Source organism: Apteryx mantelli, chromosome Z (genome assembly GCF_036417845.1).
Source record: "Apteryx mantelli isolate bAptMan1 chromosome Z, bAptMan1.hap1, whole genome shotgun sequence".
Lineage (NCBI taxonomy): Eukaryota > Metazoa > Chordata > Aves > Apterygiformes > Apterygidae > Apteryx > Apteryx mantelli.
Window position 1 is genome coordinate 41,345,787 of NC_090020.1, and position 15,312 is coordinate 41,361,098.

Below are 15,312 nucleotides of genomic sequence, written 5' to 3' on the forward strand. Positions count from 1 at the left end.
GGTTTTTCAATCTTAGGAAGTTCGTGATGTAAATAGAACGTATGCCCATTTTCATGTGACCATACACCAAAGGACAGCAAATGACAGCAATGCCCTGGCACTTTCATATGTCTAAGGACCGCTTGAAGGCATTTAACAAAACTAAGTAAAAATAATGATTCCCGTTTTATAAATGGAGAAGTTGCAGAATAGAAGGATGAAATAAATAACCAAAGGTCAGAAGCAAGACTTAGGATAAAGCAAACCAATTAACCAACCAACAAAAACCATCCAGCTATAGCACCCCCACTCCATGGCGCATTCTGGAGAGTTTTGATCTCTCTCAGTAGCCCTAAAGATTTAAATTTCTGTACTGCCTTGAAAAATCTCATGCATCTAAGCTCCCACCACAGTGTCCTATCTGCTGCATCTGTGCTGTCCCAATTGTCCAGAGTAATTTCAAAAGAAATTAGGCAAGACAGAAGTTCTCCACCCGTCTCATAACTAGGAAGGCATCGTTTGACTGTGTTCATAAATGTACTTGACAAAGAATGTCCTACTTTGATCACTGCTTTGCCAAAAGCTTTACTGTTTGCTTGTTTCTTTCCATTGGCAAAGAGACAATTTCAGTGCTGCCCCAATTTAATTCCTGCTATATACACAAAACTCTTTTCTTTGTGTTAAATAATGTTCTTAATCAAATTCTACTAGTCTCTTAAGTGACATAGACTAAAATTCAAGGGCTGTTGACCTGTGAGCTAGTATTTAGGCTAGATTATGCTATTTGCATAGGTCCTTTAAAGGCAACCAGAAGTAATCAGTTCAGCTTGACCTTGTGAACATTTTTGTTAAAACAAAGCCTCTAGAAATGTGTTTTATGAATGTTTTGCTACAGCATTTTCAAAGAGATATGGTAGATGTGTAGATTTGGAATTATGTCTTGAGATTAAGCTAACTGTAATTAGAGTAGTTAAATAAATTTTTTTTGTAGAGTGAATATATTTTAATACAAAACTTTTTTCAAGTTAATCTGTATGGCAAAAAGAAAAATCATACAGTTGTATTAGTAATATTAAGGAAACTCAGCTATGCTGTACAACTAATAAAAGAAATCTGCCACTCTGTAAATAATCTGTGCTACTTAAATGCTGTTTTGCAGCTTGACTGCTTTCCCTCAAGCTCGGCAAATTTCTCAGGCACAAATCTGAGGAAAGCTAGGTAGTTTAAAAGTCTTTAGTGAAGGTGCACCTTCAGAGACTATTGCTCCATCCTTTCGGATCTCATTTTTCCTTTTTAATGAGCAGCAGGTTTGATCATATGGCTGTTCTCAGATGCAACATTTGCATGTGTGTGAAGGATCTGCACATGTTTGCTGGTAGTCAGTACCATGCTCCTCCAGCCAAGGAAGGAATGAAAATTATATGCCTTCCTTAAGCGGTTTGAGCATTTGTTGCTCCTGGGAGCCATAACCCTAAAGCAGCTAGAACAATATCTTTATGGCTTCTACATATGCTTTACCAGGAAAAATCAACTGCAATTATGTGGCAATTTAGCTCTAATAGTCCCAATAAGTAAGTTTTAATTATTTTATAGGGAAGTATTATGAGTTCTAATAAAAGATCTGTAGATTATAATGATTATATTTCATTATTTTTCTGCTACTTCATTATAATAATAAATTTGTCTGTGGAACGGTAAGTTAAAAATAAGACAACACTAGCAATTTTGGAGTAATCCTGTAGGTATTGAAAGTAGCAGTTTTATCTAAACATTTCTATATAGCAGCCTTTACAAAGTATTCATACAAAAGAGAGAGCTTGTATTCTGGCTGCTTTATTGTTCTTTTATGTCTTTTACTTACTAATAATTTGCTGTACTTTTCTGAACTGTCAGTGCTATAGTGTCTTTACTGCATATTTAGTTATGCAGTAAATACTCTAAACATGATAATGTAGTAGGAAACAAGGTAGAGTAACTAATCATGAACTTGAACAAATAACTTGAGAGCTCACTGCTTGCAGGTCACAGAATGCAAATTAATCACTGGATTTGTTTTGTTCAGTCTGTAAATACCACCTCAGCATTAGCTGTGCTGTAATTACATTTTAAATTCAGTTTTAATTAGTCTTTGCATTTCAGTATCTGATGGAGTCTTTGGGGACTGCTTTTTACTTATAGCCAGAATTTAGCATTCTACCAGCAAATCAGTATAAAACAGCACAGTGTTCTTGCTTTATTGATCTTCGTAGTTACATGAAAACTGAAAAACAGCTGGTCATCACTGTAAAACATAATGAATATTTATGGTAAAGAAAAACTAATGACTTGGGGTGTACCCTTGTGAAAGACTGACATTTTAAAGTCCAGTAGGAGCTGTTGTATGATGCTTTGTACTTCTACATTCATCTAGAACATTTTTATGCACTGTATGAAATAGGAAGTTTTGATATGGTCTATCGTGATGGTAGTCAGTGTCAAAAAGCATCTTTGTAAAGGAAGGCTAATTCATAATGAAGAAGAGGTATCTGAACTACAATTCCCATAGAGTGCTATTGCAACTCAAGAAGCAAAGATATGCATTAATGGAGGCAAAATAGAATGTTTCAGTTTTTATCTCAAACAAAATTTACAGGACTTACCTTCATGCTAAGAGATGTTTTGTTTTAAACTCATTTCAAATAAAAACACTTTTGAAAAATCAGAACACTCCTGAAAAAGTTGTAAGTATGAAATACCTTGGTCCTTGATCCTTAATTTAGCTGTTCTCTGGGATTTGTGATGATACATTGAAAACAGAGATCCCATCTATTCTAAATAAAAGTGTTCTTTTCAAAAGTGTTCTGATTTTTCGAAAAAATCAGAATTTTCCCAAAAATCAGAATTTTCAGAATTGTTTTGAAAGTTTGCCTTCCTCTTTTCTCCTCTTTGCCTTCCTATTTGCTTCTTCATAGAACATCATTATAATATAAAACAGCATTAAAAATTATAGGTCTCTAGTAAAGGAAATAATGAGAAATTCAAACGGGGATAGTGGGAACTTTCTGCCAGTTATTCTTAAATATTTATGTTTCTTGAGGAATCAGACTGACACACATTTACCCCGATCTTTTCTGTCCTTTTTTTTCAAAATACTGGGTGATGTTAAAACTAGTTCTGAATGAAGGTAATAGGATGAAGGTAATTAAGGATAAACAGCAAAATAAAAACCACTGAGGCCTTCAGGCCTGCATATGACATCTGGATATTCTTTCCATAAATTCATGAAAAGAACTATTCAGTTCCTGCCTAAGAGAGGAAATCTGCTGAAATCCCAGCAAAGAGTTTTCATGCACCTGTGCACCTGCTTAACTGCAAGCTAGAAGGAGAAATAGAGAAAAACAACTTTGTTCTGTATTTGTCTATCAGAAATCCAAATCCAGAATTCAAGGTCAATCTACTTACTGTTAATGATGGATGGAATAAGTAGATACCAAGGTTTGGTTTGATCCTTAAGTGGCATTTTGGACATGTGTCTGCTCGTCTTCTACATCTGTCAAAGAATTAAATTTGTTTATTGGGAATTCACCACGTGAAGTTGCTAGTCTGCCTTTTGCTCTACATCAGACAGAGTAGAAGATATCTTAGCTAAAATTTATACCTTAATGACATTCTCTTCCTTCCTGGTCTCTCATCTCCTGCAGAAGAATATCACAAAAATAAATAAAAGTAGAATTTCACGCAGCATCTTTTAGCTTTTAGTAGCTCTCAAATTATTTGAAAAGAAGGAGAATATTATCTCAAAGGCTTATTCACAGCTTTCAATTGTATTTTGTAATATTTATGTTAGTTGTTATGTCTACTGCCTTCTCTGTTTGCTGCATCAACAAGTGGCAGAGCCCAAAACATTCCTCATATTCTTAGGGAGACAAATTTGGCTCATGTGCAGACAAAATCTTCAAAGAGAAAATGGAAAAGTGGCATATTCTACAGTAAGATTTCCTGGATCTCCGTCACTTCTGGAGGTGAACAAGTAGCACCATGAATTTGGAAAGAACAAATGAAAGTTCAGATGAGCATCTGTCGTGATCAGTTAGACTTAGATTGGCACAGAAGACATAGTCCTAGTGATGCTTTGAGGGTGTTTAATATTCTGTTCATGTTGAGCAGTGTTTTAAAATACTTCTAGAGTAAGTGATATTCTTCTGTCTAAAGTGGAACTAGATTTCTGGGGGACAGCACAAAAATATAATAGTTTAGATTTCAGGCAGTTTTAACTGGGCAGGTTATCTTTTAACTAAGCCAGTTTGTTCAGCTGTAATTACAGACTTTCAAAGACATTTTCCTATCAGAGTTGGGCTGCTCCAAGACTGATCCCTAGGGAAGATAATTTAGTATACAGTCAGTTTTGCTTTTTTTCCTTAAGGTATCTGTTCTGAAGCAAGGAGGGAAGTGCTCCAGGGTTTCAGGTCTGAGTCCCTTTAGCTCATATCATAATGTAGTGTTTGAAAAATAAATGCAAGAGTTACAATACAAGTAAAAGATTTAAAACCTAAACTTCCCTTTGGGACTTTGTCAGCCAAGAAAATGCAAACGGCCTGTCCTCATTTTAAAATGATCTGTACTTTGTTTATATTACTTATAGATACTTTGGCAGAAAGCTATTGTCATAGCAAAAGGAAACCTATAACTCTATACACAGAGTGTGTAGAAAACTGACCACCGAACAACTGTAATAACTAAAACAAGAATTAAGCAATTATCCAAGTTGAGGAAGGTTGAAAGACACTAAAAAAATCCTCCTACTTAACTGTCATTATTAGATCATATTTAGCAGTCCAACAGAGCAGATTGCTTTAGTTTGTGTTGTTAAGAAGAACAGCCTTTCAGAAGTGGAAGCCATGCTACATTGAAAGATCAAAAGGACTGTCTGAAAGCAAGCTTAATGGAAAATAAAATGTCTAGAGAACATTATATTACAGAACAATGTTTTAAGATTAGTGCAAGAGAGCATATCTTACCTTTTTTCATCTATCAGTGGCTGCACTTCAGTGCCTCTGTGCTGTTTGAAGTGTCACTGGTAGTAATGCTGAATGGATTTACAACTGAAAGATGTGTAAGGTAGCAAGAAACTTAACCATTGGCATACTAAAATACTGGTTAAAATATTCAGTACGTATTTAATGCATAGCAGATACTACTTCTTTACAATGAAAGTGTGACTTGCTGACAACATGGTATCTAAGTGAATCTTTGGAGGAAAATTATTTTATTTTACAGTGATAATAATAGAGATGAACAAACATGATTTATACTGTTTTTTCATGCAATAGCAATATAAAAAGGTGGTGCATGGACTACTTTTGTTAGAGGGAAGAAAAGAGCTATGTTTGTCATAAAATGAGAACAGAATTTAAGCAGAACTAAAAAAGTGATTCAGTGGGAGTCAGGTGAAGTCCAAGAACAATGAATCAAGTAGAATAAGATGCTCTGTCCAAATTGAATGGAACTTAGGAAGCCTAAGGAAAAGTATGAAATGACCAGTTGAGACAACATGATACCAAACAGTCTTGTAGCGAAAGAGTACCTACTTTGCTTCTCTGTTAAAGTTTCACCTTTGTTCTGCTATTTTGTTCTACACTATGTTGCCTCCAAATTACAGCCTAGTCTTGAGGGCAATATAACTAGGCCAGTCACTAGCCTTAGGTGTGTGTTTCCTTTTAACGGTAATGAGATAATACTACAGATGCAGCATTTCAGTATACCAAAGATCAGTTCAGCATTACCTGATTCTGAAGCAGTTGCACCCATGCAACTATTTGGTTCTGTGGCAGTCTTGCACATTGTAAAGACAGTTCCACTTATGCTATCAGTTATGGGCAGCTTCTATAGATTGTTACACAATTCTTTATCAATAATTGATCATTTGTGTTTACAGCCTTGAGGCCTCTATGTTTGTCCTCTAAGGGGTATGTGTTATCATATAGTGTTTGTTTGCTCTGCTATATTCTTATTCTAGTATCATCAATACTTCATGCTACATAACAATGGTTTCTTAAAAGCATATATATATACACACACACATATATATATACACATTTATAAAAATATATATAAACATTTTGGAATTATTTGTTATTAATATCTAATTACAGCAATATTAATGGTAGTTTTCAAACTTGTTTACTTAAATTGATGGGTTTTATGCAGGGTACAACAAACAAGCCAAAACAGCCAATATTCAGAAAGGAAAAGTGGCCTATTAGGCAGAACGTGCAACTGAGAAACTGTAAAACTTTAAATCCCAATTTTACCACGACTTTGTATAAAACCCCCAAATTTCTGCCTCAATTTTTCATGGGTTAAAAATGAGCACTCTGATGCATACAGGAGATTTCTCAAATCTCAAAATAAGATTTAATGTTTACCTTGGACTATATTCATAAAAATCACACAGGGCCTGCACGATTTAACTTTTGCTGCTGAGTGGAATCTTCTGCTGCATTTGGTGCCCAGGCTCCTATACAATCTGCAGGGAATTTAAGAATAGCATGCAAAATTCCCAGTTACTGAAAAGAGATTGCTAAGCTAGCCAGTGGAATATGCAATATTCTTAAAGTCAGTTAAACAGGAATTTTCTGTCTTTACTCATGTGTCACTGCTTACAACACAACTCATGTGTTGATTTCAAATGGGAGAAGAGAAACATCATTGTTGGATGCTTTTAAAAATACCACTGTGGTTATGAATTTGCATGAATCCTAGCAAACAGTTATCATCCACCTATATATTTGCTTAACTGCATGCTAGAAGGAGCAATAGAGGAGAAAAAAAAAGGGGGGGGGTCTGTATTCATCTGTCAGACAGCAATCCAAATCCAGAATTCAAGGGAAAAAACTTCTGCTTACTGTTAGTGATGGATGGAATAAGGAACTACCGAGGTTGAGTTTGATCTTTAAACAGGTCGTCTTCTACATCTGTAAAGAGTTTTGGATAAAGTGAACTCTCACTTTAGTTAGATACCTAAACTTCAGAATACTGAAATATTTCTTAAGCATAGAAATGACAGTGAACCCAGGCTGGTGAGAGCCCTAACTGCTAGGGTACTCATATGTCCTTTCTCACTCTGATAAATATTTAACTATTCCATGCAAAATCAAACAGTTTAAACACATCATGGAGAACCTTCTCCTAGTCGTTGTTAAGACACAATTCTGGGAGGGAAATGTTGGTTTGAGTCAATGTGGGCAGGACAGTATTTTTAACCTGAGCTACATCCCACATAATCCTATTTGGCAGAAAGGCTATGGAGCATCACCGCTGCTTCCTCCCACTGTGGTTTTTGCAAAGCTCCAACCAGTATGTGCTCAGAAAGGAAACAAGCATGAGAAATGTCCGGTTTTTGACTCAAAAAACCTCACGCATGAGGTAGGCAGCTAATTTCTCAGAGTTGTTAAGTCAGATAGTTTCAGGATTTTTTCTGGCAAAAACTTAAACAGATACTGATTTGGGGTTTTGAGGATGCAAATTTGGGTTAGTGGCATCCAACTGCTGCTCTTTAGGATCCTAAAGCTTACACCCATGTCATTGTATTCGAACCCATACTTTAAAATATGAAATACATTTAAGTGGTTAGAATTACTGTAATACAGACTGTAGATTTCTATTTGGACAATAGAGGATTGCTCATAAATCTTAGCAAAGATTCTCCCCATTGTTATTTCCTCAGCTTAGAAAACCAGAGAAGTGACTAAGCCCGCTCCACTGAGTCTTGGTCAAAAGTGTATCTTAATCAGTACTGAAACAGCTGCTTATCTGAGGAACTGGAAGCAATTCTTATATTCTACAAGTCATAAATGGTGAGAGGAAACAAATACTATGGATAAGCATAACTTATCTGTAAGTGTAACTCTACTAACTTGAAGAGAAAAATGGGAGAAATATGGGATTTAGAAAACGATGCTAAAATCTGATACTTACTTTTCCTCAAAGGATCCTCCATTGGTCTTATCAAACATGGAAATGAATTGTTTGGGAAACACTTAGTAGGTCAGCCAGCCTTTGAGACCTGAACAGCTGCCAAAGTAGTTAAAAACATTTTCAGTCTCATGAAAGTACTGACAATTTGCTTGATGTAATGCATTCTTGAATAAAAACTATTCTAACTTCTGAAAAAATTGGCACCTTCCATGGTGACACCATATTTCAAATACTGTCCTTTGTCATCATTCATAATCAGTCAGTGAACTATCTGATACTGACAGCTTTGCACTGATAAAAATAATTTGAGGGCCAGGACACAGAAATTTCTCTGTGTCTGGGGTCACTACATAATCACCTACTGACCCAGAAATGCCATAATAATAATTCTGAAGGGCAACTGTAAAACACAGATACCAGCTACACTCAGAAGGGAGTCTGGAAGATCCCTGTTAATACTAAGGTTAAGAGAAAAGCAGATAATAGTTATTATTAGAGGATAATTGAAGCTAATAGCATTCATTTTTTTGCAACAGTCAAAGACTGTGGAAGTCCTAAATTAGGTCCTATTGATTCCTTGTTCTCATAAGGCCTTTGCAGTAACAGCTAGGATCGGTGGCAATTATGTCTGGGCTCAGTTCCTCCATCAATTCTTTCCCTGTAGTCTTAATTAATGAGAGAAGGGTGAATGGTCATAAGATTATGAGTCTTCTTTTAAGCACTTCATTTAACTGCTTGTGGTGTGAAGAAATTTGATACTTCAGTTTTTATGGATACAGTTTCTTAAAGATCACATGACAGCTATTCTTGCAGTTATGTGGGACAACATGCAGTTTTTGTCTTTCCATTTTTTGAAGTTTTGCTGAAGGCTGTGCTCTACAATAGGCAGCCATGCTCTGTTTTTTCTAAATGGCGTAGATTGTTCTCTGGGGGGAAATGTTGATGTTTGAATTTGGGGGAGGTTATGAGATTTTTTATATATATATATGTATATATGTTTTTTTTTATATGTATGTGTGTATATATGTATGTATTTGTGTGTGTGTGTGTGTATATATATATATATATATAAAAAATACACACACATATATAATTATTCTAACAGTTCTTGCTGAAGTTTCACAACAGGTCAGGCCTCTGAAACTGATAACTCCTGCTGAGGACACACACCTTCTAGGTCTCATTTCCTAACATGCCAGATTGTATGTGGTAAGTCAAGTCACCAGTCACCCAGCTGCTGCATACAGGCAAATTTTAGTACTGGATGAACCCCTTCTGATGTCAGTCAAATACAGCTGAAATGCAGTCAAAACAGCTTAATATTACACTATTTCTCTGACATCGTTTCTACTGTTTTCTCATGTCTACCAAAACGAAGTATAGTTTGGATGATAACTACCCAAGCAAAGGGATACCATATCTAATGGTTAAAATTGACAAAAGGTATAATAAAATAAACACATTAAAATTACAGATTTTGACATGTGACTATAGAGCTGCTCCCTACGTTCAATATCATATTAGAGTCTTTGTCAGCAATGGTTACAGAATGGCTTTTTTTGGCATCATCCTCAAAGGCAGGAAAATATGAACAATTCATGCAACAGAAATTAAATATCCTCTGTAAGTTAGGAATTCCAGCACAGGAATGAGGAAAATTCTGATCTTTTTGCAGATGGCGCTAATGTCAAATTGATCAAGTTCTCCTCTTCCACTGAGTCCATCCCTTAGATAATTGTTCCTGTGGGCCATCTGCTGAACAGCACACTAATAGAAGGAACAGGAGCTGATAGAAGCAAAGTCTTCAACATCAAATAAGAAAAAAAGTGTTTTTCTAGGAGGGAGACTGATCTTTCTTCTAGTACAATACAGAAGATATTAATGATCCTGAAATATATTTACTATATAGATACTACTCATTATATATATGAAAACTATATATATACATGTATGTGTATATATATATATAGTAAAAGTACACTTTACAGACTCATTCAGATTTTAAGTCAGTGAGAACCTTCTCATTAACTGGGATGCGTACATGTTACAATGAATGTAGAAAAGAAGTCCTTTATGCCCGGATACTTAAAATTATTTAGTTTCCACAACTACTCTTTAAGTTTTACAAGTGCTAAGATACTAAATACTGAAATTGGTCTTTGTACTTCAAAGAAAAATTGACATTGCAGTAACTGCTATTTTTCTCAGTTCTAAAATGTCTGTATATAAGGTCAATTTTACAAGATGACCCAGTTTTAATCATGATCAAACATAAGTCTTTACTGGTTATGTCAACCAACATAGTATCTACTGGGGCTACCAAAAAACTAATCAAGGCAGAAGACTATCTGAAGTGCTAGCAGATGCATGTCCAGTAATCTTAAATCTTCCTAACTCAATAGCAAGTGATAAAAACTGGGCAGTGATCTTGATTTGACATTTTTGGACTGTTCAGTTTCCTACAGATGAAACCTCCCTTTGAAAGTTTTAAAGAAAAAATTTATGCAATAAATATGCAACTAAAATAGGTTAACTGCTGAGTCACAGTTCTGGCAGTGCCAAGGCTGATGTCTGTTGCTTTTTGCTTGTTATTGGGCAGTGAATTATCAAATAGCAATCACTCAGCTACGTTAGAACTAGTTGATGAAAATGCTGTGGTGTACATTTTACAATAAGTTCAATAAAAGTTAGTTAAAGATAAATTAACTAACTCACATTTAAGATGACACATTAAGAATGAGATCCAGAAAAGGACTTTTAATTTCAGGTGCCTGTATTCATAATTGCCAGTTCCAGTCCCCATAATCCTTTCTCATGGACGTTGTAACTTAGTAGGCACCTCCTTCTTTGACGTTAAAGTACCTCTGAACATTAAGTTCTTTTTGTACTAGAACCACTCCCCAGGGCCCCTAAACTTGGTGACAGTATCTGACCTGCTCTCAGCTTGATAGGTCATCTTCTAATTGATTTAGTTCATGCTGGCAAGATAAGGCCCTCAAGAAATACTTACAGCTCTCTGTGGATTAAATACTGGCAATTCATATGAGCTGTGGTAATTGTCACAGTCACCTTTTGTATTGTACCACAACAGCTACATAAGGAGCAAGCAGGTTTTTCTAGCGATGGCTTCTGCTAATTGTAACTGGACAAGATGTTTGCAAAAAAAACACACTGCTGGGTGAATTAGGTGTTGAGAAGCAGTTAGTTGCAGCATCATGTCAACCACAGTAGATATCAAGGCGAACCCAAGCAAGTTAGTGTCCTTTGTTTTTAATGGCCTTGAAGATTTCAAGATCTGGGTATAATAAGCCTTAGTTCAGGCTTTCAATAGTGTGGGTAAAAGGCAAGTTAGTATCATCTGCACTTAGCGTATAACAGTGTGTGACTGCTATTGGCATGAACTCTAAAGTACTTTTCAGTCTTACTGTAGTCTGGAGAGAAAGGCATACTTCACATTTCAAGATGACCTGATCTCTATACAAATGTTTTAGCTTTTCATACCAAGTATACAATGTTACAAGTGAGACATCATTTTCAATTAAATGTAAATTTTGTGGGTACAGAATTTAGAAAAGGAGATGCCAAAATAACCTGAGTACATAGTGCTTTTAATGTTATCAATCATTTTAAATATCTTCTTCCTTGGTATGACAGTTTTAAAGTCTTAATTATCATCAGTTCTATCTGTTTAAGGAAACAGAGGGTTTACTGTATTCATGAGTAAGAATACATTTCATCGTGGTTCCATAAAAATGGAACCATTAACCATTTACAGAAGTACATGGAATTAACTTAAAACCAAATCAAAGTGACCCAGAATTGATTTTCAAAAAGCCTGTATTTCATTACTACTCTGGCAAAATCCATCAAAAAATCAAATTGATTTGAAGCTGTGATAAAGTTCCCTGCAGCGCTTCTACATTTATATTCATGAAGTTGTCATTAAGAGCTAGAATTTATTCCAAGTGCCAGAAGTCCTTTAAGAATGTCTCATGCTAAAGATGCAGTAATTAAGAAGGTCTCAGCTTTCCCACAAAGTTTCCTCATTTTTATTGATTCAGAAAAGAATTTGCAGGTCCTCTCCAGAGATATAAAACACAATCTAATAATGAAAATAAAATTATTAAGTTAGCTCAATTTAGCTAAAAATGATACTCATGGAGAATGAAATTGAGTTCTGAAAGTCCAGGACTCAGGCAATTTGAAGTTAAGGTTACTATAGGCATCCCTGTTAGATATATATCACTATCTATCACTTGATTGCATTATTGCAAAATATTGTTTCTATTTGGAAATACTGTGGGGAGTTAGAGCAGCAGGTTAGATGAAAGTTATGGGCAAGGCAGGAGACATCATAACCAGTAACAATGCTATTAGTTCTTGTTGTCTCGTTCCATTTTTTCCTCATTAAAGTAGGAATATTCCTACTGTTTCTGGCTACAGTTACATGTTTCTTTTACTTTCACATTTTGCTTTGTGCCTCTCATGTGTTCCTCCTCCCTCCCTTCTCTGTAGTATAGCCACTCTTTAAACTTCACAGTGCAGCACAGGCCACATAAATTTCTGTGGAACCGCCTGACAAATCCATCTACAAAGTCATTAGTTTAACTGCCAGAAAGTTGGCATAAATGGTGACTAGAAGGTGGAATTTATTACAAAATTGGTTAGACTAAAAGAGTGGTCATCTCAAACCCATGCATTCATTGTGGAATTTTGCAGAAAAAAACAGAGCATCTTGGAAGGATCAGCTTTTACGGGACTGTCATGATACAGTGGTGGCTCAGCCTATGAATTCAAGCCCCAGTTCAGGAAAGCACTGAAGTAGGCTTTTGGAGATGTTAGTAGGCATTTTCTAGTCAATAAGTTTACTAACAGAGATATGCTTTGCTGAATCCCCAAACATACAATATTTCAACTAATAAACATGGAAGACAATTTTTTTAATAACTCCTCATAGGAGGAATGAAAATTAATATTTTGCTATGGAATGAGGCATAGCAGGTACCTTCAATGGGATTTACCAATGTTCATGAAAGGGAGCAAAAGCACCATCAAGATTCTAACCTGAGACTTGGGAATCCAACAGTTTTTGTGAGGTAGGAAGTAAAATTATTAGAGCTAATGTCTTTTTGCTTGAGTCATTATGAAAACAGATGTCATATGTCCCAGAAGTCCCAGTTTTTAACAGAACACAAAGATGGTATACTGAAAATACTGCTTGTATTTAGTTCTAAAGAAAGAGTACTAATAGGAAAAATAAGGGAAGAAGGTCCTTTGTTAGGCATTGGTAACTTCATTACTGTGCTGGGAGTTTTTTCTCCCCCCCACCTTCCCTTTCCAATGCATTGAATTCTCCCTTTCCCTTCACAGGGTGATCTTTCATATCGTATTGATGTGGAATGTATTAAATTGCTCTGATGCACTAACAATGTGCATTCACAGCTTTTCTGCAGACAGCTTAACCACTGGGATTTTAATATATTTATTAAATACGACATTTCAGGTAAAATAATTTAAAATTACAAATTTTCTCCATTTTTGGAATGCAGTGAGATTTTGTGTATGTCCCACAGCTGTGCTTTGTAGAGACAGTGCTCTAAAATCACACATAAAATAAGCAATGCAACATACCTTGGCATAACGAGACCTTCTTGTGATCACATTCTTCTTTGGTTCACCCATGTATCATCGCTGGACTTACGCCAAAGATGCCAGGCTCATTGCATTGGTAACTGAGAACTTTTTAATTTGAAGGAATCTTTCTATGCAGAAGCCATCAGATTTGTTTCTGCCACAGAAGTTGCTGCCTCCTTGAGACAGTTGTTGAGGCAAAACTGGGCGTACCATCTTTTCCCCAGACTTGACTTTTTTCCCATGAACTTGTGTTCTTAAACTCGACATGATTATTATGTAAGCATACTTTAGGTTTCAACTGTTTCTTTGTTAGTTCCTGTAAGAAATTACATAAAGATATTTTAGTCAAGTGTAATCTTTTGCTATAGCTTTGTATATCTTTATTTCATGAGTGAATTTTCAGTAAGTGTCTTGTACTAGTATCAGAATTGTTACCTGCTCTGCCAGATGTTTGAATCAAAACAGAATTCTTTGGGGGAGAAAAAAAAAGTTTAAATCTGAGAAATCCCTCTTCCGCATTGAGACTATTATATCCAGTTTAAATCTCAAGACCTTGGACATTGTGCTCATGTTTATGTATACCATATAAGATCATGTTTGCATTAAAAAATAATCACATAAGCATCTGCTTATTAATCTTGAGCATTCACCAAAGGGAAAAAGATAAACCTTAATTCATTAAATATATGTTTAAGTGCTTTTCTGGATCAAGTCCTGACTTGCTAAGGACAGACAGAAAAAGCCAGTGAATCTGAAGCATGCTTTTCTGCTGCTTATGGAAACCTGGATATCTGTTGTGTCAGTAGGCTCAGGGCAGAGTATAAAAACAATTATTAGCCAGGGGAAGAGACCAGACTGATGAGAAAACACCCATCTAGGCCATGAGAGCTGGCTCACGCAGAACCATTTCATACATGTTTCATTCCCGGGTGGATAGAGCAATGATTAGAGCACTTACCTGGGAGTGCTTACATACTACTAAGGTAAATAAGTACCTGGATCTCATTCATCATGTTCCCAGTGACTGCTGCAACTACAAGGCTATCTTAACATTTATTTCCCTTTTTTCCTCCACCTTTCTCTTGTGCATGTCCCCCTCTCACAGACATACCTGGCAGAAAATATACACCTGCAAATATATCTGTCTTTTGCAGTAATGTGTGGATACCTTTTCTTCTTCCTTATTTATTGAACAAAGACTTCAAAACAGTAATCAGAAATTACCATTAATATAAAATCAATAGAAAGGCTATAAACTGATAAAAACAGCTTTTTAAAAAAATCATATATTGCAATACTCTTCACCAGCAACTCATATTTGGAAAAATCAGGTTGCCATTTTTAGCTTCTGTGCCCATTGCCATTTTAATGAGCTTATATTCTCAACCACTGATAGCAAACAAATGAGCAAATAGTCTGAGCCAGTGTGTCAAGCTAGTCATTTTATAGAAAAACCATCTGCTTTATGCAAAAAGTATTACAACAATAAGTATGTCAAAGAAGATACTCAGTGAAAACATCCTTGTTTATAGAGGGCGGAGTTCTTGAAATATGAAAAAGGTCAAAAGTGTTTACATCTGGCCATAAACACTGGAACTCTCCATTTTAAGCCAGATCCCAACATACACATAAAAAAATAACCATAATAAAACCATACCATAAAGTCCTCTGATATAATGGACATGCCCTCACTACTGCATGGTCGTCTAACATATTCTTAGCCTTGAATACATGTATATGCAG